This window comes from Bos javanicus, chromosome 27 (genome assembly GCF_032452875.1).
Source record: "Bos javanicus breed banteng chromosome 27, ARS-OSU_banteng_1.0, whole genome shotgun sequence".
In the NCBI taxonomy this organism is placed as follows: domain Eukaryota; kingdom Metazoa; phylum Chordata; class Mammalia; order Artiodactyla; family Bovidae; genus Bos; species Bos javanicus.
Window position 1 is genome coordinate 32,017,728 of NC_083894.1, and position 25,695 is coordinate 32,043,422.

A 25,695-nucleotide genomic window follows, 5' to 3' on the forward strand; every position below is an offset into this window, starting at 1 on the left:
AATTGCACTCATCTCACACGCTAGTAAAGTAATGCTCAAAATTCTCCAAGCCAGGCTTCAGCAATATGTGAACTGTGAACTTCCAGATATTCAAGCTGGTTTTAGAAAAGGCAGAGGAACCAGAGATCAAATTGCCAACACCCTCTGGATCATCAAAAAAGCAAAAGGATTCCAGAAAAACATCTATTACTGCTTTATTGACTATGCCAAAGCCTTTGACATTGTGGATCACAATAAACTGTGGAAAAGTCTGATGTGATGTGTGATGTGAAGTCACTCAGTCATGTCCAACTGTTTGCGACCCCATGAAGTATAGCCTACCATGCTCCTCCATCCATGGGATTTTCCAGGCAAGAGTACAGGAGTGGGTTGCCATTTCCTTCTCCAGAGGATCTTCCCGACCCAGGGATAGAACCCAGGTCTCCCTCATTGTAGGCAGACGCTTTACCATCTGAGCCATCAGGGAAGTCTGAAAAGTCTTCCTTTCAGACTTCCTTCCTTTTTTCATGTGGAAAAGTCTGAAAGAGATGGGAATACCAGACTGCCTGTTTCTTGAGAAACCTCTTGAGTATACAAGTCGGGAAGCAACAGTTAGAACTGGACGTGGAACAACAGACTGGTTCCAAATAGGGAAAGGACTACGTCAAGGCAGTATATTGTCACCCTGCTTATTTAACTTATATGCAGAGTACATCATGAGAAATGCTGGGCTGGAGGAAGCACCAGCTGGAATCAAGATGGCTGGGAGAAATATCAATAACCTCAGATATGCAGATGACACCACCCTTATGGCAGAAAGGGAAGAGGAACTAAAAGCCTCTTGATGAAAGTGAAAGAGGACTGTGAAAAAGTTGGCTTAAAGCACAATATTCAGAAAAGAAAGATCATGGCATCCGGTCCCATCACTTCATGGGAAATAGATGGGGAAACAGTGGAAACAGTGTCAGACTTTATTTTTCTGGGCTCCAAAATCACTGCAGATGGTGATTGCAGCCATGAAATTAAAAGACGCTTACTCCTTGGAAGGAAAGTTATGACCAACCTGGACAGCATATTAAAAAGCATATTAAAAACCCTTGCCAACAAAGGTCCGTCTAGTCAAGGCTATGGTTTTTCCAGTGGTCATGTATGGATGTGAGAGTTGGACTGTGAAGAAAGCTGAGTGCCGAAGAATTGATGCTTTTGAACTGTGGTGTTGGAGAAGACTCTTGAGAGTCCCTTGGACTGCAAGGAGATCCAGCCAGTCCATCCTAAAGGAGATCAGTCCTGGGTGTTCATTGGAGGGACTGATGTTGAAGCTGAAACTCCAGTACTTTGGCCACCTGATACAGAGAGCTGACTCATTTGAAAAGACCCTGATGCTGGGAGGGATTGGGGGCAGGAGGAGAAGGGGACAACAGAGGATGAGATGGCTGGATGGCATCACCGACACAATGAACATGGGTTTGGGTGAACTCCAGGAGTTGGTGATGGACAGGGAGGCCTGGCGTGCTGTGGTTCGTGGGGTAGCAAAGATTTGGATTCGACTGAGCGACTGAACTGAACTGAACTGAGTAAGTTCTACTCCAGAATAAATTAAGTAATTAAAAAGTTAAAATCAATTTTTATGTTATTCTACGTATCTGTTAAATCATACAACATATCTAAATCATATATTTGTATATATATAAGTATGCATGCATACACATGCATCTATATATATGTATATGTATGTATCAGTAGATATTTCTTAAAAATTGTTCAGGAAGAAGGTATCAGTTCAGTCACTCAGTCATGTCCGACTCTTTGTGACCCCATGAATTGCAGCACACCAGGCCTCCCTGTCCATCACCAACTCCCAGAGTCCACCCAAACCCATGCATTTAAAATGAATTCCTCTCTTTTTACAACAGTGTAAGTTGGATTTTCTTTTACTTCTAATTGAACATATTCTAATGATATACTCTGTAGTCTGAATATAGTAATTGAGGAAACATACTACTCTCAATTTATCCATATCCAGTGGTACTATACATATTTATTCCTAGTATAAGAGCATAATATAAAGAACAGAATTACATGGATTGACCTTAAGTATTATTTGCTCAGTCATGCCCAACTCTTTGCAACCCTGTGGACTGTAGTCTGCCAGGCTCCTCTGTTCATGGAATTTTATAGGCGAGAGTACTAGAGTGGGTTGCCATTCCCTTCTCCAGGGGATCTTCTCAACCCAAAGATTGAACCTGGGTCTGCTGCATTGGAGACGGATTCTTTACCATCTGAGCCATCAAAAAAGCCCAGCTGACCTTAATTCACCCTCTTAAATGAACTCTGGGGCTAGGTTTTGACCAATAATGTCAAATTCACTTTCTCTCCTAAATGTAAGACCAGAGATTGTTTCACATATTTTATTTTAATATCTTCTTTTGAAGCCTCTGAAACCATATAAAAGGATTCTCTCTAAACTATACTGTCTTTTATCAAAGCCATAACATTTTGCATCTTTACATCAATATGTGGGCAGCATGCAATTAGAATTTTTAAGTGGGGCAAACTTTATCTAATCTACTATCCTCTATTTTTTATACTAGCGAAGTAAAATGACTTGCCCAGATAATAAGTTAGAGAGAAGAAGATCTAGACTCTTAAATTCAAGTTTAATATACTTCCCATTGTACCATGTGGCCAAATATCTAAAAAAGTGTTACATGCTGAGTTGCTTCAGTTGTGTCCAACTCTTTTGTGTCCCTGTGGACTGTAGCCCACCAGGCTCCTCTGTCCATGGGATTCTCCAGGCAAAACTACTAGAGTGCTCTCCTCCAGGGGATCTTCCCAATCCAGGGATTGAACCCCCATGTCTCTTACATCTACCTGCGTTGGCAGGTGGGTTATTTACCACTAGCTAATGTGCTTTCAAAAGACAAGTGTGGATTCCACATCCATGAAACATTGATACATTTCAGTGACTCTTGTAAGTGGTCCGGATGACAATGTGTGGAATCTCCACTGTGACCTTAAAAACAAAAGCTGGGGGTTGTTCAAACCAACAACCAGCATATAGACATTGTTTAATGAATGAGAACAAATAGCCCATGTTCTCATTAAAGAGCCTTTTGTGATGGCTCCAGAGTATGCTCATAAATGTAATTTACTCTCTGGCTGTCAAGGCTCCTAACTAATTGTTCGCTGGTCCCTTGATTGTTTTGAATACATAGTGTTGACTGGCTTAAAATACCAGGTGACACAATTGAGCAGCAATATAGACTTCATATTTTTCAGAATAGTCTTGTAAATCTGTGTAGTACATCATTTCCATCAAAAAGATAAAACAGCCCAGAGATGTGTCAGACTCAGAAATAAACACTTGCAACCAGTCACAAGGAAAGAATAATATAAATCCAAAAATTCTCAGCCAAAATAACCAGATGTTGTATCCTCCAGATTGTGTGGCTTTATTATGAGTAAAGTTCCCTGCAATCTTTCAGATCACATGCCTGTGTATGCCGTTGCTATACAGATAACCTGGAAATAGAATTGTGTTGGAATTCTAGCTGCATCACTGTTACCTAGCCTTTTCTTCTGTACAGTGGAGTTAATAATAGTTTCCATTCCAGGTAGCTCAGACGGTCAAGCGTCTGCCTACAATGCGGAAGACCTGGGTTCAATCCCTGGGTTGGGAAGATCCTCTGGAGAAGGAAATAGCAACCCACTCCAGTACTTTTGCCTGGAAAATCCCATGGACGGAGGATCCTGGTAGGCTACAGTCCATGGGGTCGCAAAGAGTGGGACATGACTGAGCGACGTCACTCACTCACTCATTCCAGGTAGTTAGCTTATTTGTGATCTAGCACTCACCAAGTCTGTCTGCAGTCAACAGGTGCTCAGTAAATGAATGTCAGCCAGATGCCAGGCACTCTGTTGGGGCAACATGGAGATGAGTCAGACACGGTCTTAGCCTTGCTGTGGAATGGAGGAGAAAACAGATGAGGTAGGTGCAATAAAAGAGTCACCCCCAGAGGAACTCCCTGGGGGCCCAGTAGTTAGGACTCTTGTGCTTTGACTGCAGGGGTGTGGGTGTGATCCCTGGTCAAGGAACTTGGATCCTGCAAGTTGCTTGGTGGGGGAAAAAAGAGTTGCATGTTAAGTTCTTTAAGGATTCAGAGTCATATTCAACCAGAGAGAATTGGAAATTTCTTCATGAAGAGAGAATGATTTGAGACAAGCTGGATAAAATTTTGAAAACATGGAAATGCGGATATTGAATACACATATCTTTTGAACACATTGCAAAGTCCAGTTTGGTTAAAATGAATAGTAGAGGAATGATGAGACATAATATAAAAGCTAGGCGAGGACTGCATCAGTTCACCATTGTGAGGAATTTTGACTCCATTCTGTATGCAGTCAGCTACAGCTTAATGTATTGAACATAGCAGGTCATGTGATTGCAACTTGTCTTTAGGAATATTAATTTAACCGTGGTGCATGCATATGTAAATTGGAAAGAAGAAACTGGTACTAGTAATAGACATGCTGCAGGGACTGTGACTAGACCAAGCCCCTGATGACACCAGACAAGATGCCTGCCCTCACAGAGCTGGCATTTTGGTGGATTCATTTGTATTATTTATGTCACATATGTTACACACACACATAAATTAATAATAATATTTTTGGTGCTGCTAAGTCGCTTCAGTCGTGTCCGACTCTGTGCGATCCCATAGACAGCAGCCCACCAGGCTCCCCCATCCCTGGGGTTCTCCAGGCAAGAACACTGGAGTGGGTTGCCATTTCCTTCTCCAATGCATGAAAGTGAAAAGTGAAAGTGAAGTCGCTCAGTCTTGTCCGACTCTTAGTGACCCCGTGGACCCTACCAGGCTCCTCCACCCATGGGATTTTCCAGGCAAGAGTACCAGAGTGGGGTGCCATTGCCTTCTCCAAATAATATTTTTAGGTCATGATAAATAAAGCAGTTTAAAGACTGGAGTGTGATGAAGGTTAATATTATGTATAAAAGTGACTAGGGACAAATACTGTGAGAAGGTGGATTTTAAACAAAGACTAAAATAAAGTCTGATCCATATCAGTTCAGTCTCTCAGTCATGTCTGACTCTTTGCAACCCCATGAATTGCAGCATGCCAGGCCTCCCTGTCCATCACCAACTCCTGGAGTTCACTCAAACTCACGTCCATCGAGTCGGTGATGCCATCCAGCCATCTCATCCTCTGTCGTCCCCTTCTCCTCCTGCCCCCAATCCCTCCCAGCATCAGAGTCTTTTCCAATGAGTCAACTCTTTGCATGAGGTGGCCAAAGTACTGGAGTTTCAGCTTTAGCATCATTCCTTCCAAAGAACACCCAGGACTGATCTCCTTTAGGTTGGACTGGTTGGATCTCCTTGTAGTCCGAGGGACTCTCAAGAGTCTTCTCCAACACCACAGTTCAAAAGCGTCAATTCTTTGGTGCTCAGCTTTCTTCACAGTCCAACTCTCACATCCATACATGACCACTGGAAAAACCATAGCCTTGACTAGACAGAGCTTTGTTAGCAAAGTAATGTCTTTGCTTTTCAATATGCTATCTAGGTTGGTCATAACTTTCCTTCCAAGGAGTAAGTGTCTTTTAATCTCATGGCTGCAATCACCATCTGTAGTGATTTTGGAGCCCCCCAAATAAAGTCTGACACTGTTTCCACTGTTTCCCCATCTATTTGCCATGAAGTGATGGGACCAGGTGCCATGACGTTCATTTTCTGAATGTCAAGCTTTAAACATGTATATATATATATCAATTCTATTGGGGTCCCTAGAAGCATTCCTAATGAATTTGAGGCTAGAAACCAAACAGCAGCAGGTTGTGAGTTGGTATCATTCTTGTGGTCTACCGTTAACAAAAACGTAGATTGGATAAACTATATCTGCTATGACCCACAGAGGTTTGTTAACTATTCCAGAGATGCTCTAAGGGGAGTAGCAGAACAGTTAGATGCTACCAGCAAAATGGCATGGGGAAATTGGCCTTAGACATAACTCTGACAGAAAAGCGAGGAGTATGTTATAATGGGCTTCCCAGGTGGTACTCGTGGTAAAGAACCCACCTGGCAGTGCAGGAGATGTAAGAGATGAGGGTACACTCCCTGGGTTGGGAAGATCCCTGGAGGAGGGCATGGCAACCCACTCCAACACTCTTGCCTAGAAATCCCATGGACAGAGAAGCCTGGTGGCTACAGTCCATAGAGTCGCAAAGAGTCAGACATGACTGAAGTGACTTAGCATGCAAAATAAAGTCAGTCTTTCAGGCAGAAAAAGATTGGCATTGTTGGAAAAGAGCAAGACAGCCAGAGTGGCCAGCATGGAGTGAGTAGCACAGGAAAAAGTAGGAGATGAAGTGTGACAGGAAAGAGAAAGTTCTGTGAGGCTTTCTTAGATTTTTATCCTGAGACCAGTGGGGGCATTTGGATTTCTCCCAAGCTCTACAATTCTTTGATCTTATTTTGTTCTCTCTCATTTTCAGAGCCATTGAGAGCAAGGTGGACGTTAGCACAACTCCCTCTGGCATTCCATGTTTGACTCTCTAGTGAATAATTTGGACTTTTAAAAAATAATTTTATTTATTTACTTATTTTTCCCTGGGCTGGGTCTTCATTGCTGCGCTCAGGTTTTCTCTAGTGGTGAGAAGGGGCTTCTGTCTAGTCGTGGGGCACAGGCTTACTTGCTTTGCAGCATGTGGGACCTTGTTAGGTGTGGTCATGTGGCTATGTTCTATCAAAGGAAGCTTGAGCAGAAGTAGTGTCTGCTGTCTGGCGCCTGGTCTGTCAAAGACTTTCTGCTCTTTCCTCATCTTCTGGATTGATGTAGACATGCACAGAAGCCACTTGCTCAAGAAGGAAGGATGCTGGGTTTCTCAATAGCAACTGGGAAGGGAGTTACCCACCAACTGAGAACACCTGTTTTGAACCCAAAATGAAAGAGAAATGACCTTCTATGTGTTAAACTGCTGAGCTTTAGGGCAGGTAGTGTTGCCCTGATATAGCGCTCTGAAAATATGATAAGATAGAGATTACACATTTATGTACCAACGCAGCATCTTCCACAGCAGCAGATAGAGACATTCTCTCAATTAGAAGGTCATCTGAGGGTCAAGGAAGACCCTGTTCAGCTGGTTCACCAATTCTCAGACTGCTGCAGAATCAGTTCCATATTCCCAGTGATCAGGTGGCTAACATTCTTGTGGCTCATGTGGGCTATAGTTTCTACTTTGGTTTCCTTTTTCTTTTTTCTTTATTTGTCTCTGTCAGGTCTTAGCTGTGGCATGTATGATCTAGTTCCGGCACCAGGGACTGAAGCCAGGCCCCCAGTGGAGGGTGGCGTCTTAGCCACTGGACCACCAGGGATGTCCATTTTACTTTCATTTTGGAATAAGAGTAGTGAGCCCAGTTTCCTCTCCTGCAAGAACAGGATGGTTGAGAGCTGAACAAGAGGGACACGATCAAGTGGGACAGAACGCTGTAAGCAGTGGTCCAGGCACTGCCCCCCAACCTGCTATGATGTTGTCTTTGCACCTGGACTTTTCTCTTTCTCACTAAATGCAAGCCAGGCCTCTTTTGGCAGGGCCACGTGTGTGACCTGGTCCCACATTAGACTGTTTGGGTCATAGAACTTTCTAGGTTTTCTCGTTGTGAGGTGTTTATCTGTGTGGGGCACTGCAGTAAGTACTTTGCCTGCATCATCACAGGCAGTGCTCAAAACTGTCCTGTAACCAATCCAGTTATTGTAAACACAGCCCTACTACTGTTCCTGTCTTATGACGGAGGAAATTTTAGGTTCATTATTGGTGGCCAGCTTTTCAACTAGAGAGAAACATAACCCAATTAAGGAAGGAAGGAAAGAATAGGTAGTATTCTCCCAGCTGGGCTGAGAAGCATCCCAATGAACAAGAAACAAGGAGATACAGAAAGGGAGGAGACTTAAAGCAGTGATAAAGGAGACTTGCCTTTATCGGAAGAAAGATCACTTTAGATTGTCACTGTTGCTGATTTTTAATCTTAGAGGTGGTTTGCTGGCCCATTTCCCTGGTTATGAGGAATCCACTTATACATGGGAGAAAGGTCCTTTGCTTGTGTATAAAGGGAACAAGTCAGCTTTTCTCAACTGATCCAAAAGTCTACAATTCATTTTATGGCATGCAGATAATGAATGGACACATTAAACACAACATCTAGCACTCCCTTTTCAGGGGGAGACAAATTAAAATGCCCAGCTACTAGCTTATATGGGCTTCCCCAGTGGCTCAACAGTAAAGAATTCACCTGCAATGCAGGAAAACTGGGTTTGATCCCTGGATCGGGAAGATGCCCTGGAGACGTAAATGGCAACCCACTCCAGTATTTTTGCCTGGAGAATCCCATGGACAGAGGAGCCTGGTGGGCTACAGTCCATGGGCTCTCAGAGTCAGACACAACTTTGCAACTAAACACCACCACCACCACCAAGCTAGACTCTATCTTATGACTCCAATATATCCTCTCCACAGGCACAACAGGACTGATCAGAGACACCGTCCTCTAGCTTCATTCTTCTTTATCGTGCAGAAGAGATGAAATACAAGAGCAGACTGGGGCTACAATAGTAGGTATCATCCCCAGCCTACACCAAGGCTCCTCCTATCTCCCCCCACCCCACAATTCATTGTTGGAATTGGAACTCCTCAAACTCAGCGCTCTGCCAGCAGCCCCTTCTACTTCCTATCTTTTGATTTTTAAATAAATATCCTATATGAGGTAGCCTGAAAGTTTTCTGTTGTTGCAGATCTTGGGGCTCTTATTCAAACAACACAGGAGGAATGAAGTGCTGCCTTAAAGTTCTTCAAGAAAGAATATTCGCTCTCATTCATGTGTGTATCAGCCTTTATTATCAATGGTAAGTCTCTTTATGTTACCATAGACCTTCTGAATGTTAGGAAATTATGTACTGTTATAGGAGAAGACTCTTGAGAGTCCCTTGGACTGCAAGGAGATCCAACCAGTCCATCCTAAAGGAGATCTGTCCTGGGTGTTCATTGGAAGGACTGATGTTGAAGCTGAAACTCCAATACTTTGGCCACCTGATGCAAAGAGCTGACTCATTGGAAAAGACCCTGATGCTGGGAAAGATTGAGGGCAGGAGGAGAAAGGGATGACAGAGGATGAGATGGTTGGATGGCATCACTGACTCAATGGACATGGGTTTGGGTAAACTCCAGGAGTTGGTGATGGACAGGGAGGCCTGGCATGCTGCAGTTCATGGGGTTGCAGAGTCGGACACGACTGAGCAACTGAACTGAACTGATAGTTGTTGATTTGGTATATATGCATTGGCAGAGGGGTTCTTTACCACTAGCTCCACCTGGGAAGCCTATGTCATGTCTCTTAAAAGAATATTGTGTATTTATTTGGCTGTAGTAGGTCTTAGTTGCAGCATGCATGATCTAGTTCCCTGACCAGGAATCAAACCTGGGCCTTCTGCATTGGGAGCACGGAGTCTTAGCCACTGGGCCACCAGAGAAGTCCTTTTTCTTTTCTTTTTTACTGTTTTCCTTACTTACTTGGCTTTACAGGGTCTTAGTTGCAGCATACAAACTCTTAGCTATGTCATGTGGAATCTAGTTCCCTGACTAGGGATCAATCAAAACTGTGTCTTTTCTTCTTTCTCCAAATTTTTATAAGAATTTCAAGGAAATTGAAAATGGTAAGATCACCATCTTGAACATGAAACTTACCACTTTATTTCTCAAGAGGGCTTAAAATGTGTGATATTTTTCAACATAAATTATGTTAGTGAATTCAAGACCTTTGTGGTATTCCCTGATGGATGTTTTTGCCCTTTGGTCTGAGGCTCTTAAAGCCTATTTAAGTAGGAAAATGGTCCACTATTACTCAAATACATGTTTCTCTTGGCCCAAAGAATCTGGCCTCCTGTTGAAAACACTGTGAAAAAATCCAGACAGACTTCACATTCAATGATGGGAAGTATTCTCCTGAAAGACTTGGAAGCTCTCTTTCAGAGATGGGGTGAATCAAGGTTAATTTACGTTTCTGAAACTATTGTCAGCTTTGTTGTATGCTGACACAATTGAGTTTCTAAGAGACAACTAAAATAATATGGTAACACACAAAGTGAATGCTAATTGAAGCCAGGAATGGTGATGATTAATTACCACCAAAGCTGAAAGAAAGAGGGAAGACACCAGAAATTATTTTAATTAATCACTCGGTTTAGAATTTTAAAAATTCCTTTAAGCTTTGTGAAAGGGAAGGATTGATAGAGAATCAAGAGTGTTTGCTATTCGAGAAATTGATAGCCAAATTTTTCTCGCCCTAGAAGTGGTCTCTTCTCCTTGGAACTGCCGTAAAGCTCTCTGCACTTTGGTCTTGTCTCCCTGGCACTTTATCATTTTCTACTTTGTGTCAGGCTCCTCTGTGTCCATGCCTTAGTTCTTCCATTCTAAATCAGTCCCTTGAGTCTTTTATTTGATATAAGGTCTTCGCTGTCTTTGTTTTACCTTCATCTCCAGTCTACTCATCCAGACTTTCCTTCTGCCATGAGCCTAGTCAGATGTGATAAATGAATGAGTAAATAAATAGTCACAACTAATTATGTTGATCATACCACTTTCATCCTCATTTTTTTTTTTTTTTTGCAAAAGAAGGAGCTATGGCAGCAATAATGAGCTAAGAAATAGTTAATACTAGAAAATAGACTGATGGGTATCCTTAGGTTTATGCTTCTGGGTTTCTTTTATGCCAAGAGTTAGTTCTGTCTGGTCTGAGTGTATTGAACTGAGAGTTGATAAAACTCTCACTGGAGAGTAACAGTCATCATATTAAATAGCTAACACATGCTTTTGTTCAGCAGCACCTGTGCCAAAGCATTCTGTGTGCATTTACAGGTTCTTCATAGTAACCCAATAAAGCGATATCACTGCTAATTTTACACCTGAGAAGACTGCCTCGTAGCGAGGTTGCATAACTTATTTAAGATCACACAGCTAGGTAGCAGATCTGGGAGTGGAATCCATGTCTGTCTGGCTCAAAGCTTCAACTTTTAACCACGGTTCTCCTTTCTTTAGAAGTTATTTTTCGGTCTGATGTTAGAACCCAGCTGCCTTACCATAGTAGAAAAGGAACAGTAATGTCCCATTTTTTGAAGATTTATTTAAAGCAAAGTTTCTCAACCTTAGCAAAATGAGCACTTTTGCCTGCAGAACACCTTGTTGTGGGGCTCTGTCTCGTGCCTTTTGGAACATTTAGCAGTATCCCAGTAGTATTCCTGCAGGTCCCTCCCATCTCCATCTTTGGCAACTAAAAATGTTTCCAGTTGTTACCAAATCACTGCTGCAGAGAATCACTTGAAGAAAGAGGTCCTCCTTGTTAGGATGCTGCTGCTGCTGCTGCTAAGTCACTTCAGTTGTGTCCGACTCTGTGCGACCCCATAGATGGCAGCCCAAAGGATAGCATGTCTCAATCACAACTCAGGTAAAATACTAAATAGAAATATACTGCAAGAGAAGAAACTTAGATGAAAACAGTTAATCTCAGCTGACTGGCCATTAGGGAGAATTTCCTGAGGTGTTTTCTTTGATATTCGTAGCTTTCTGGGAAGTGTGTATCAGAACCTTGGACAGCAGTTAGAGCCGCTGAGGCAGTAACATAAATCTTCTCTCAAGAGATCACCGAGGACCAGAAGCATTCCTGAGACATTAAGTACACGTGAAGCTAACTGCCAACATTTTTACCCTAACAAAATCCGGATAAAATGGTTTTTGAGAACACTTTTTCAGAGGAGTAATTAAAAAGGAGCTGACGGGAAATATGTGGAAAGTAGGGAGGTCACCCTAAATTTGCCATTGTAACAAGGCCAGGTGTTTTAATGGGTGGCTCACATGTGAATCTCAGTTTTGTTTTGTTTTTTAGTTAGTAATAGGGCAGCTCCCTCCCAAACCTCCCATCCGTCACCTCTACAAGGAATGGAGGCATCATTCTTGGTCGTGGATAATTCTGCTATAGTTCCCAAGAAAAGATTACAGATAACTGATATCTAAACAAAAGATGAATTAGCTGAATTCACTGAAGAACCTTTGCATTTCCAAAAGGGACAAAAGCTGAAAAGTCCAGGATTTTTAAATGTCCTAATGGGAGAAACAGGCAACGACTTTGGAATTTTAGGCTTTGAGTTGGATGTATTGAGAGCAGTCTTTGTTTTTTTCTTTTAAAGATTTTTTTTTTTTTTAGGGGGATGTGGACTGTTTTTTAAGTCTTTATTGAATTTCTTAAAATACTGTTTCTGTTTTATGCTTTGGGTATTTTGGCTGTGAGACATGTGGAATCTTAGCTCCCTGACCAGGAATCGAACCTGCACCCTTAGCATTGGAAAGCAAAGTCGTAACCACTCGACCACCAGTGACATCCCTAAGGGCACTCTTCTGATTAGCTCCTTGGGGCTGTCCCTTTAGTCTTTCTGCTCGCTAGAAGAAATTCCATGATAAAAAATGGAACTCTTAAGCTGACCCAAATTGTGATCAACAAATACAAGGGAACCCTGAAAAGTACTAGCTGTAGAGCTTACTGGGAAGACTAAGCGGAAGGAAAGGCAGCCCTGTGTTCCCCTCATAAGTACTTGGTCACATTTTTGAAGAATGTTGGTTTTGAAACCTACTGTCATAATAAAACCATTTTGAAAATTATGTGGGAAAAGTCCTAGCTTCTCCTTTTATAGCTCTGTGACTTCACATATGCCACTCAATTTCTTTGTACCTCAGTTTTCTCCTCTGTAAGATGAAGATAGCAACATCTTCAACTGCATGCTGCTAAGCTGCTTCAATTGTGTCCGACTCTGTGTGACCCCATGGACTGTAGCCTAGCAGGCTCCTCTGTCCTTGGGATTCTCCAGGCAAGAATACCGGAGTGGGTTGCCATGCCCTCCTCTAGGGGATCTTCCCAACCCAGGGATGGAACCCACGTCTCTTATGTCTACCTGCTTTGGCAGGTGGGTTCTTTAACACTAGCGCCACCTGGGAAGCCCTATCTTCAACTGAAGAGTTGCTAAAGGATCATGTGAAGTATTTGTCCTCTTTTTCTTTCTGGGCTTTTCCATGTTTGTCAGGAAGGGTATAAGCTATTTAAGGACATCGTGTATGCTATTATTACAGTACAAGATGGTTTTTTACTCCCTTTCTGTGTATTCAATGCTGCATTCATTCACCCAGTAGATTGATCAGTAGATTGATTTTTCTCTGCTGCCAGCCAGCAGTTACACACAGAAAGAGGTCCTGAATACTCCATCCACTTTGGGAAGCTCTTTCATATATTCTGTGCCACACAAATATCTGTTATTTTGTATTATTTATGCGGCTGTCATTTCTGTAAGACTTCACATAGCTTATACTTTTGTCAGAACAGGGACACCATTCAGATTTCATCTGCCGACACACTCGGGCATCCTTGGAGAAGCTGGGAGGCAATGTACGGAGCCATCCACACGGGGCTCAGCAGTTCCCTGGGCTTTCTCTTTCTCCCATTTCCTGCCCTGCCTTGTTCCCGTCTCTTGTCTCAGTGTTCTGTCTTATTCAGTGAAATAATTTACTTCTATGATTTCAATTATGGTGCTAATGACTCTTAAATGTTTCTTGCTACCCTGAGTAGTAGACTCACAGGTCTTCATCTGTACTGACCGTGGGCACCTCAATTTCAAAATGTCCAAAGTCTATTTTCTCATCTTTCCTATAAACCTAGTCTCACATTTTTTAGTGTCATCATCACCCCACCCTCTGCATAGTTGCCCAGGCTTGTAACATAATCATCATCATTGATTCCAGAATCTTCAGCTTCATCTTCCCTTTTCTCCTCCCTCATATATAATCAATCAATGGGCATCATGTTGACTCCTAAGTATTTCTCATATCTTCCTGTTACTTTTCTTCTCCACTTCAAGCTCTAAGTTTCACCCACTTTCGCCTATCATTGAAATGGCCAAAGTGACTGCCTAGCTGGTCTCCCAGCATTGAGTTGTGCCTTTTATTCATTTTCCATACTTCAGGCAAATTGATCTTTCTACAACACAAATTCAATTAGATCTATGCTTTAACACTTTTTAATTGATTCTCATTTTTTCTCTGATGTATTCAAACTCCTTTAATATGGAGTATAAGATAGTATAGATGATTACTCCAGCTTAGCTCTAAAGCCTTATCTCTTGGTATTTTGTCAAAATGTGAATTACATATGTTCTTTGTTCTATGGCCTTCTCATGTGTTACTCTTGCCTTTAGCAGTAATGGTCTTCTTCCAATTCTTTACTTAACTAACCATGACTTAGTCTTCCACTCTCAATGTACACATTGCTTTCTGCAAGAAGTATGTACTATTTCCACAAGCCTCGCTGAATTTCCCACCCACGTGCTCCCATAACCACCTTTCCTTTTTGTAGATGAGAGTTCATCCCTTTGTATTGCCATCGTCTCTTTAGCTTTTCTATCCCTTACCTAGACTCTAAACTTAAAGAAGTCAGAAACCTGCTATATCCCTAGCATTTAGTAGTGTGGTTGACTTTTAATGAAGAATCCCCCTTTAATGAACAAATGAATCACCTCTAGAGAATAAAGGGGAACAGGTCTTAGATTAGAGACTCAAGATAGTTGGCATTTGAGATGTGTGAAAAGAAGAAGCTAATAACAGGCAAATAGCGGGGAATTTGGTTCCAGCATGAAAGGGATCATTTAACATCTTAGGAGTATAAGCCTTGTAAGCCATATAAGACAAGTTATGCATGAATTAAGGAGTTTTGGAATTGACCATAGAGATGCAAAACCAGGCTAGGTTTTTAAACTGCATGTCTGGGACTCATATGGGAGAATAAATGTTAAAAGGGGTAAACCTGAAAAGCAACAGAGACTCCCAAATATAAGCTCATTTTGGAGGGAACCATGCTCAATCAATAACTACTTGACAAATATCTTCCATAAGCAAGAGCTATGCTAGGTCCCGAGGATTCAGAAGGGAACCGCTCAGTCTACTTTTCAGGGAGACTTCCCTGAAGAGATGATGATTGAACTAAGCCATGAAGAACAGATGACTGGAAAAGAGGTGGGGGAACTTTCTGTGCATAGAATTCAGCAATCCTGGGACAAGAATTGACAGGAAAATCTGGCATATTCAGGAATGGCAAGCCAACTCATGAAACCAGTCATAAAGTTCATGGAGGGTAGTGCAGAGTAAAGAGGAAAGGCTGGTAAAACTGTCTGGATTTTTCACCCATATCACAGTGACTAAAGACATTGAGTAGACATCAAGTTTTTTAAGGAAATTGGTGATATTTGTTGTTGTTGAGTCGCTCAGTTATGTCCGACTCTTTGCAACTCCATGGACAGCAGCATGCCAGGCTCCCCTGTCCTTCACTATCTCCTGGAGTTTGCTCAAAATTGATGTCCATTGAGACAATGATGCTATCTCACCATCTCATCCTCTTCTGCCCTCCTCTCCTTTTGCCTTCAGTTTTCCCAGCATCAGAGTCTTTTCTAATGAGTCAGCTCTTCTCATCAGATGGCCAAAGTATTGGAGCTTCAGCTTCAGCATTAGTCCTTCCAATAAATATTCAGGGTTGATTTCCTTTAGGATTTTCTGGTTTGATCTCCTTGCTGTCCAAAGGACTCTCAAAAGTCTTCTCCAGCACCACAGTTCGAAAGCATTAATTCTCTGGTATGCAGCCTTTTTTATGGTTCAGCACTCACCTCCGTACATGACTACTGGAAAAACCGTGACTTTGACTATACGGACCTTTGTCAGCAAAATGATCTTTGCTTTTTAATATGCTGTCTGGGTTTGTCTTGGGCTTCCCCAGTGGCTCAGACAGTAAAGAATCTACCTGCAATGCAGGAGACCTGAGTTCGATCCCTGAGTCGGGAAGATCGCCTGGAGAAGGAAATAGCCACCCACTCCAGTATTGTTGCCTGGAGAATTCCATAGGCAGAGAAACCTGTTGAGCTACAGTCCATGGGGTCACAAAGAGTAGGACATGCCTAAGCAACTAACACTAGGTTCATTATAGGTTTCCTTCCAAGGAACCCCTTGATTCATGGACCTGCCACTCCAGATTCCTATATAATACTCTTCTTTACAGCATCGAACTTTACTTTCACCACCAGGCGAACTCAAAGTCACTCAGTCGTGTCTGACTCTTTACAACCCCATGGACTCTAGCCCACCAGGCTCCTCCATCCATGGAATTTTCTAGGCAAGAGTACTGGAGTGGGTTGCCATTTCCTTCTCCAGGGGATCTTCCCGACCTGGGGATCGAACCCGCCAGACACATCCACAAATAAGCATTGTTTCTGCTTAGGCCCATCTGCTTCATTCTTTCTGGAGCTATTAGTAATTGCCTTCTGCTCTTCCCCAGTAGCATATTGAACACCTTTCAATCTGGGGGGCTCGTCTTCCAGTGTCATATATTTCTGCCTTTTCATACTGTTCCTGGGATTTTCAAGGCAAGAATATTGGAGTGGTCTGCCATTGCCTCCTCCAGTGGATTGTTTTGTCGGAACTCTCCACTATGACCCGTCCATCTTGGGTGGCCTGCATGGCATAGCTCATAGCTTCACTGAGTTATGCAAGGCCCTCTTCCATGACAAGGCTGTGATCCCTTAAGGGGAATTAGTGATATAAACATGCATCATTTTTAGAAAATGTCTCCTCCAATCGATCGGAAAATAGAGATGCTAAACAAGCAGTGCTTAGATGAGTTCTAAGGCAGCTCCATGGGTCTTTGGGCACCTTTACATGTAAATGGCTCACTTGTAGAAATGATGGTGTGTGTTTGTGTGTGTGTGTGCTATTGAACCCAGGTCTCTGGCATTGCAGGCAGATTCTTTACAAGCTGAACCATGAGGGAAGCCCTAGAACCTGACAAACCTTGGTTTATCCAGTTACCAAAGAAGGGAAGAAAAGCAAATACATCTTTTTATTTTTTTAAGTTACAAATCAGAGTCTATTAACCTACCAACAAGGGAACATACAACAATGAAGAAATTGATTTATGCATCGGATAGAAAAAGAAATCAAGGGATTTTGAGCGTTGGAAAGTCAGAGTTAATGGTGGCTGTGATAGTTAACTGTTAACTAGAATAGAATGAGTCCATGGATCCAGCATAATTAGTTGAAATAAGCCTCATTGTTCACTTTTTGGCCAATGTCTTCAGTTAGGTCCAGTAAGTGTTAGTTGCTCAGTTGTGTCTGACTCTTTGTGACCCCATGGACTCTAACCTGTCAGTCTCCTCTGTCCATGGCATTCTCCAGGCAAGAATACTGGAGTGGTTTGCCATTCCCTTCTCCAGGGGATCTTCCTGACCCAGGGATTCTTTACCATCTGAGCCACCAGGGAAGTGTTTGTGTGTATGTAGGGTGGGGTGAAGGGGCGGCAAAGAGGTGGCTGTGCATGTGGTGTGTGGGTGTATTGAGGAGAGTGGCTGAAGTACAATCGTCACTTCTCCAAACCCTGCATTTTCTTACAAGTGGTGCCTTAGCAATCTTACTCTTTCACAGTGTGAGAAGGAAGGTCAGATTTCTGAATTAATTTCATGAGATGAAGGGCAACTTGAAGAAAAGACAATGAAGCATATCACATCAAATAAAATAATGTATTTCTATTTTTATTGGGATATAATTGCTTTACGATGTTGTGTTAGTTTCTGCTGTACAACAGAGTGAATCAGCTATCTGTATACCTATATCTGCTCCTTCTTGGACCCCTTGTCCACCCCGGTATTCCACCCCTCTAGGTCATCACACAGCATGGAACTTAACTCCCTGTGCTATTCAGCAGCTTCCTACTAACTGTCTATTTTACCCCTGCTAGTGTATTTATCTCAATCTCAATTTCCCAATTTGTCACTCCCTCCCCTCCCCCCCATCCACATATCCTTTCTCTACGTCTGCATCTCCATTCCTGACTTGGAAATAGGTTCATCCATACCATTTTTTAAATGCCACATATATGCGTCAATATACAATATTGAAACAAGGTATTTCTTTGAAATAATTGTGTGCTAATTAAATCCATCTGCCGGATTTCATCTTGTCTCTTCAGAGCACCTTCCTAGGTGCTTGGGCAGTATTTTCCCTCAACATATTATATATGAAATATTAAAATCCCTGGTACATTCAGAAGACTATGATCCCTGCATTTGTTAAAATATCAATACAACAAGAACAGCTGGCTTGTTCCTCTCCCTGGGAAAAAAAAAAAGTCTTCCTGAATATTCCTGGCAGATCTGTCATCTCTTCCTCAAGCCAAGTGACAAGTGAGTCATGCAAGGGGGCTTCAAAAGGTTTAACCATATTGCACAGCAGATGCTCTGAAACTATTATTCAGAGAGCCTGCCCAGGACCCCTGTTGCCCCCTGATTTCCTTAAAGCAGTTTATGGCCTACTCTTTCTTTGCATCAGTTACATGGTGCCTGCATTAATCCAAAAGATGCACTAACCTCACCTCTACTTCAATTTCTCTGAATCCTCACTCCCCCCCACCCCACACACACATACCTCACATCTCACCACCATATACACACACTATGCTCTTTCATATGTTGTCTAAAGCAAGATTATTTTCAGAAATGTATTAGTACCAAAACGACCAGTTTGATATATACTGAACTTTTACCTAATTCACTAGTCCTGGTATTTTCTGCTTTTGTGTCACCATAAATCCTCCAGTACCTTTCATTTTGGAGGATAATGATCTTTTTTCTCATTTCTGTTTCATCTTATTTCCCAATCAATCTCAGCTGAAAATTAACCTGGGTTAGCACTTTATATGATGCTCATCCTATATGAAATTCTATAGATTGTCCTTCGATCCACATTTTAGAAGTACTCAATAGTGTGCATTCTAGTGCTACTTTCAATGAAATCTTATCTTTGACATATTGAGACTGCAAAATACTTTGCATTTATAGATCTCATTGAATTCATGACTGTTACCTACACGGCAGCAAATCATGAAAATGAGAGTTGGAAAAGTCTTATTAAGATGGAGAGTCCATCCCCAGAGGCTATGTAAGAATGTTAACTTATAATTCAACATTTATTAAGCCCCCCAAAATGCACTAGACTCTTTAAAGAACAAAGAACCAGACAAAGTCAAAGCCTAAGTTATTTGCAATAAGGCAACATCATCTTGTCCATTTTTCTTTTTAAAGGACTCCAGATATGGGACTTCAAATGTTTTCCACAAACAATGATTCTATGTCTTGATAAATTTTTCTGATGAGAAGTTTATTCCTGGTATCTAGCCTATGTACTTATCTGAAAAGAAGCTTAATTCACCTTATGTCAGGTAATCAGATCAGATCAGAGATCAGATCAGTCGCTCAGTCGTGTGCGACTCTTTACGACCCCATGAATTGCTGCACGCCAGGCCTCCCTGTCCATCACCAACTCCCGGACTTCACTGAGACTCACGTCCATCAAGTCAGTGATGCCATCCAGCCATCTCATCCTCTGTCGTCCCCTTCTCCTCCTGCCCCCAATCCCTCCCAGCATCAGAGTCTTTTCCAATGAGTTAACTCTTTGCATGAGGTGGCCACAGTACTGGAGTTTCAGCTTTAGCATCATTCCTTCCAAAGAAATCCAGGGCTGATCTCCTTCAGAATGGACTGGTTGGATCTCCTTGCAGTCCAAGGGACTCTCAAGAGTCTTCTCCAACACCACAGTTCAAAAGCATCAATTCTTCGGCACTCAGCCTTCTTCACAGTCCAACTCTCACATCCATATATGACCGCTGGAAAAACCATAGCCTTGACTAGACGAACCTTTGTTGGCAAAGTAATGTCTCTGCTTTTCAATATGCTTTCTAGGTAGGTCATAACTTTCCTTCCAAGGAGTAAGCGTCTTTTAATTTCATGGCTGCAGTCACCATCTGTAGTGATTTTGGAGCCCAGAAAAATAAAGTCTGACACTGTTTCCACTGTTTCCCTATCTATTTCCCATGAAGTGATGGGACCGGATGCCATGATCTTAGTTTTCTGAATGTTGAGCTTTAAGCCAACTTTTCACTCTCCACTTTCACTTTCATCAAGAGGCTTTTAGTTCCTCTTCACTTTCTGCCATAAGGGTGGTGTCATCTGCATATCTGAGGTTATTGCAGAATCAAAATGAACCGAGGACATGAACCCTGGAAGTAACTTAAGAGCTTTGTCCAATTTCTTTTCCTATCTTGAAGCAGGACAGAGGAAAACCAACACACAGAAAATGTTTGTTTACATATTTCATACAAATGGAATGGCTGAGTAATTCTTTCATTTCTCCCTCTTTTGATAAAAACTACTTTTGTAAATATACCTGTCACTTAATACAGGACATTACACAGTGCTTGACACACAGTAAGCATTCAATAAATTTTTGTTAAGTGAATGTATCAGACAGTTTTTTTCAATAACATGACTGTGGTATGCTCGGCTTATCTCTATATTGTTAAACTGAGAATATAGGAAAAATATACTAGTGATTTGAATATTGACCATGCTGTATAATGTCCACTGGTTCAAATACACAAATATATATATATATGGAAAATAAATCTTGCAGTTTCTTTAGGTTCACTAAATCACTTCATGGGAAATAGGTGGGGAAACAGTGGAAACAGTGTCAGACTTTATTTTTTTGGGCTCCAAAATCACTGCAGATGGTGACTGAAGCCATGAAATTAAAAGACGCTTACTCCTTGGAAGGAAAGTTATGACCAACCTAGATAGCATATTCAAAAGCAGAGACATTACTTTGCCAACAAAGGTTCGTCTAGTCAAGGCTATGGTTTTTCCAGCGGTCATATATGGATGTGAGAGTTGGACTGTGAGGAAGGCTGAGCGCCAAAGAATTGATGCTTTTGAACTGTGGTGTTGGAGAAGACTCTTGAGAGTCCCTTGGACTGCAAGGAGATCCAACCAGTCCATTCTGAAGGAGATCAGCCCTGGGATTTCTTTGGAAGGAATGATGCTAAAGCTGAAACTCCAATACTTTGGCCACCTCATGCAAAGAGTTGACTCATTGGAAAAGACTCTGATGCTGGGAGGGATTGGGGGCAGGAGGAGAAGGGGACGACAGAGGATGAGATGGCTGGATGGCATCACTGACTTGATGGACGTGAGTCTCAGTGAAGTCCGGGAGTTGGTGATGGACAGGGAGGCCTGGCGTGCTGCGATTCATGGGGTCGCAAAGAGTCTGACACGACTGAGTGACTGAACTGAACTGAACTGAAAGAACCTTCAAGATATGTAGATTCCCAAATCATAGAGTGTCAACTGGCATTCACACCAGGAGTTTTGATTGACATTCAAAAATTATTTTGACGAAAATATACCAATGTCTACGGCATGAGAAATTTTAAACAAGGTCTCTGGGGAGGAGGGGTGGTGGGAATTGTCAAGCAAACTAATCTTGTCTCTTTTTTTCTTTCACTGAGTTTACTGAACTGAGAAGTTACTGGTCTCAGATGCAGACATTATTTAAATAATCAAGCAGATGTTGTAGAAACTATATAGCCAGTGGGTGAACTGGATATATTATTACATCTCATGACTATTTCAGTGCCAGGATCCATGTACTTAATGCAAATATCTCAGGCTGCAATTTATAGCCCATTCTGTCTTCTTGGCTTTGGAAATAGAGGGATGATTATACTTAACTGAAAATTGGAAAAGGTCAGTTTTCATTCCAATCCCAAAGAAAGGTAATGCCAAAGAATGCTCAAACTACCACACAATTGCAGTCATCTCACACGCTAGTAAAGTAATGCTCAAAATTCTCCAAGGCAGGCTTCAGCAGTACGTGAACCGTGAACTTCCAGATGTTCAAGCTGGCTTTAGAAAAGGCAGAGGAACCAGAGATCAAATTGCCAACATCTGCTGGACAATCAAAAAAGCAAGAGAGTTCCAGAAAAACATCCATTTCTGCTTAATTGACTATGCCAAAACCTTTGACTGTATGGATCACAAGAAACTGTGGTAAATTCTTCAAGAGATGGGAATACCAGACCACCTGACCTGCCTCTTGAGAAACCTGTATGCAGGTCAGGAAGCAGCAGTTAGAACTGGACATGGAACAACAGACTGGTTCCAAATAGGGAAAGTAGTACGGCAAGGCAGTATATTGTCATTATTTAACTTCTATGAAGAGTACATCATGAGAAATGCTGGGCTGGAAGAAGCACAAGCTGGAATCAAGGTTGCCGGGAGAAATATCAATAATGTCAGATACGCAGATGACACCACCCTTATGGCAGAAAGTGAAGAGGAACTAAAAAGCCTCTTGATGAAAGTGAAAGAGGAGAGTGAAAAAGTTGGCTTAAAGCTCAACATTCAGAAAATGAACATCATGGCATCTGGTCCCATCACTTCATGGCAAATAGATGGGGAAACAGTGGAAACAGTGTCAGACTTTGTGTTTGGGGGCTCCAAAATCACTGCAGATGGTGATTGCAGCCATGAAATTAAAAAACGCTTACTCCTTGGAAGAAAAGTTATGACCAACCTAGATAGCATATTGAAAAGCAGAGACATTACTTTGCCAACAAGGGTTAGTCTAGTCAAGGCTATGGTTTTTCCAGTGGTCATGTATGGATGTGAGAGTTGGACTGTGAAGAAAGCTGAGCACTGAAGAATTGATGCTTTTGAACTGTGGTGTTGGAGAAGACTCCTGAGAGTCCCTTGGACTGCAAGGAGATCCAACCAGTCCATCCTAAAGGAGATCAGTCCTGGGTGTTCATTGGAAGGACTGATGCTGAAGCTAAAACTCCAATACTTTGGCCACCTCATGCGAAGAGTTGACTCATTATAAAAGACCCTGATGCTGGGAGGGATTGGGGGCAGGAGGAGAAGGGGACAACGGAGGATGAGATGGCTGGATGGCATCACCAACTCGATGAACATGAGTTTGAGTGAACTCCGGGAGTTGGTGATGAACAGGGAGGCCTGGCATGCTGCGATTCATGGGGTCGCAAAGAGTCGGATACGACTAAGCGACTGAACTGAACTGATACTTAACTCTAAGACAAGTTTAAAAGCTCATTATATTTGCCATATAATAAGTGAGACATTGATCCTCGATTCCCCTGCCACAGGGAAAATGGACACTAGTCAGTATTCATTTTCCAAATGTTCTATCGGTCACGTCCTTTTGAATGTCTCCTTTACTCCATGCATGCATACTAAGTCACTTCAGTTGTGTCTGACTGTTTGTGACCCCATGGACTGTAGCCTGCCAAGCTTCTCTGTCCATGGGATTTCCAGGTAAGAGTACTGGAGTGGGTTGCCATGCCCTCTTCCAGGAGATCTTCCCGACCCAGAGATTGGACTTATGACTCTTACATCTCCTGCATTGATAGGCAGGTTCTTTACCACTAGCACCACCCAGGAAGCCCCTGCTTTACTCTCTCCTCACCCTAACCCAGCAAGGGACACCTGGAGATGTATCACTAAAGTGTTTGCCTGAAAACAAAAAAATATCTGTCCCAAAGCAAATCTAATATTCTTAAATCTATAAGTCTATAGCCACTGGAGGTGAAGAAATGAAGTTTTGTGAAAATGTTTGCAATTTAAAGTACAAGATCTTCACTATCTAGATTCAGTGATGTGTGTGCTTAGTCACTCAGTCATGTCCGACTCTTTGCAACCCCAAAATTGCAGCCCGCCAGGCTCCTCTGTTCGTGGGATTCTCCAGGCAGGAATACTGGAGCTGATTGCTATTCCTTTCTCTAGGGGAACTTCGAAACCCAGGGATCAAACCTGGATTCCCTGCATTGTAGGCAGATTCGTTACCATTTGAGCCACCAGGGAAGCCCAGATTCAATGGTAGGGAATTGCAATAAAGCTTCAACGTGAGAGAAAGCCTTGCTAGGAATTTAGCTGAGATAAACCCGTAATAGCTCTGATATGTAGTCACAGACACGTGGTCTTAGATCTTCTATGAACTAACCATAGCTTCAAAAACAGCACACCTGCCTTTTCTTAGTTTCAGTTCATTTGCTTGTAAAATAAAAAGATTCAGATCAGATCAGATCAGTCGCTCAGTCGTGTCCGACTCTTTGCGACCCCATGATTGAACTAGATTATTTCCAGGGTCTTTGCTGCTAACAAATCCCATGTATTTTTTATGCCTTACGAATATTTTACAGATCTTGATATGAAATAAGGATATGAATTGACTCTTGATATCATAACTATATCCAATAAAAATCTGCTATGACATTAAGCATCCATAAGGTACATACGAGGAATGCCATTCCCCACTGAGTATTGGCATTTAATCCTTGTCACATTGTCATGCCTCTGTAAGAAAGGTATGGGTGCCTTTACTTCAAATGGTGTACTAAAAGGTGTCACACAATCTACTGAGCACTGGAGTTCCTTAGAATCCAGGTCTCACTGTAAATTTTGTGCTTTATGTATCACACCAGGATTAGTGTTAAGCAACAATTTAGAGTCTGGTCCTGTATTTCCAATTTCCACTTTTTCATTCCAGATGGGCACTGAGGCGTAGTAATGATACCTAATATGCGTGAGCCTTTCCATTGTACCAAATACTGTTCAAAGAAATTTTATCTGTTATGTCACTTAAATTTACAATAATCCCAAAGGGAAACAGAGGAGAACAAACAGATAGAGAGGTCAAAGTCCCAGAAGTAAGGAGAGTTAAGATTCGAATCCCTTTGTCTGATGTCAGAGCACGCCACCCTATACTGTCTCTACACAAGACGCCTCTAGACTTGAAACTGAAGTTCTCTTTAAGAAAGTAGAGAAAATGCTTACAAAGCTGGGTCGCTGCATCGTTATCTGCAAGAAAACCATTTCTGACTGTCACTGGGTCTTACTTTCAGGTATCTCCCAAAACAAGAGTGCTCTCATGCTTCAGGCGCTCAAAAGCATTTCCATCTGCTCGTCGCCCGGCTCCACTCCCTGTTTTGACTTCAGAACTTATGCCTAACCTGTCCCCATTCTGAATAGAGCCCGCGAAGGGTCCCTGAAAATTTTAATAGGTTTGTGTGTACATTTCAGTGGTGAAGACAGCTTCAGTATCTTCAACAGCTGAGCATTTAATAAGTGATGGGGAAACTGGATATATGTAAACTGAATCATACTTTAGTTCATTGTAACATACAGAAACCAAGGAGTGTCTATATATATGTGTGTGTGTGTGTGTGTGTGTGTGTGTGTATACACACACAGAAGAGACTTTTTTAAAAAGTCTTTATTTGGCTGCACGGGGTCTTAGCTGAAGCATGTGCTATCTTAATTCTAGCATGCAAAGTCTAAGTTGTGGCATGTGGGATCCAGTTCTCTGAAGAGGGATCAAATCCAGGCCCCCTGCTTTGAGAACACAGAGTCTTAACCACTGGACCACCAGGGTGTCAAGAAGAGACTCTTTTTGTTTTCTTTTCATATGTATCTGCAGTGGGTTCTCAATTTTTTTTTTCACATATCAAGTCATTGTAAAGGTTAACAGCAGAAAAATTGAATGTTTAGGAAAGATCAATTCTTAGGTTTGCTTTCTAAAGAAAAGAATCATTTCAAACCCTGCTGTCATGCCACCCTTTGGTAAGATTTGCATTTATACTAAAGAGGTCTGAAGTATCATCTTCAGAGGGTGGAATTCAGCATCCTGTGACCTAGAAGTGCTCAACTGTTCATTTCTGCAGAAGG

General features: G+C 42.1%; 1 long non-coding RNA gene across 2 annotated transcripts in view; it reads right to left on the reverse strand.

Moving 5' to 3' along the window:
- LOC133240143 (uncharacterized) overlaps positions 1-25,695 on the reverse strand; it is a 52,450-nt gene that overhangs the window by 20,614 nt on the left and 6,141 nt on the right. For both annotated transcript variants that reach the window (XR_009734130.1, XR_009734131.1), the window contains exon 3: positions 3,835-3,894. This is a non-coding gene — a long non-coding RNA (uncharacterized LOC133240143). The remainder of the gene's footprint in view (positions 1-3,834; positions 3,895-25,695) is intronic.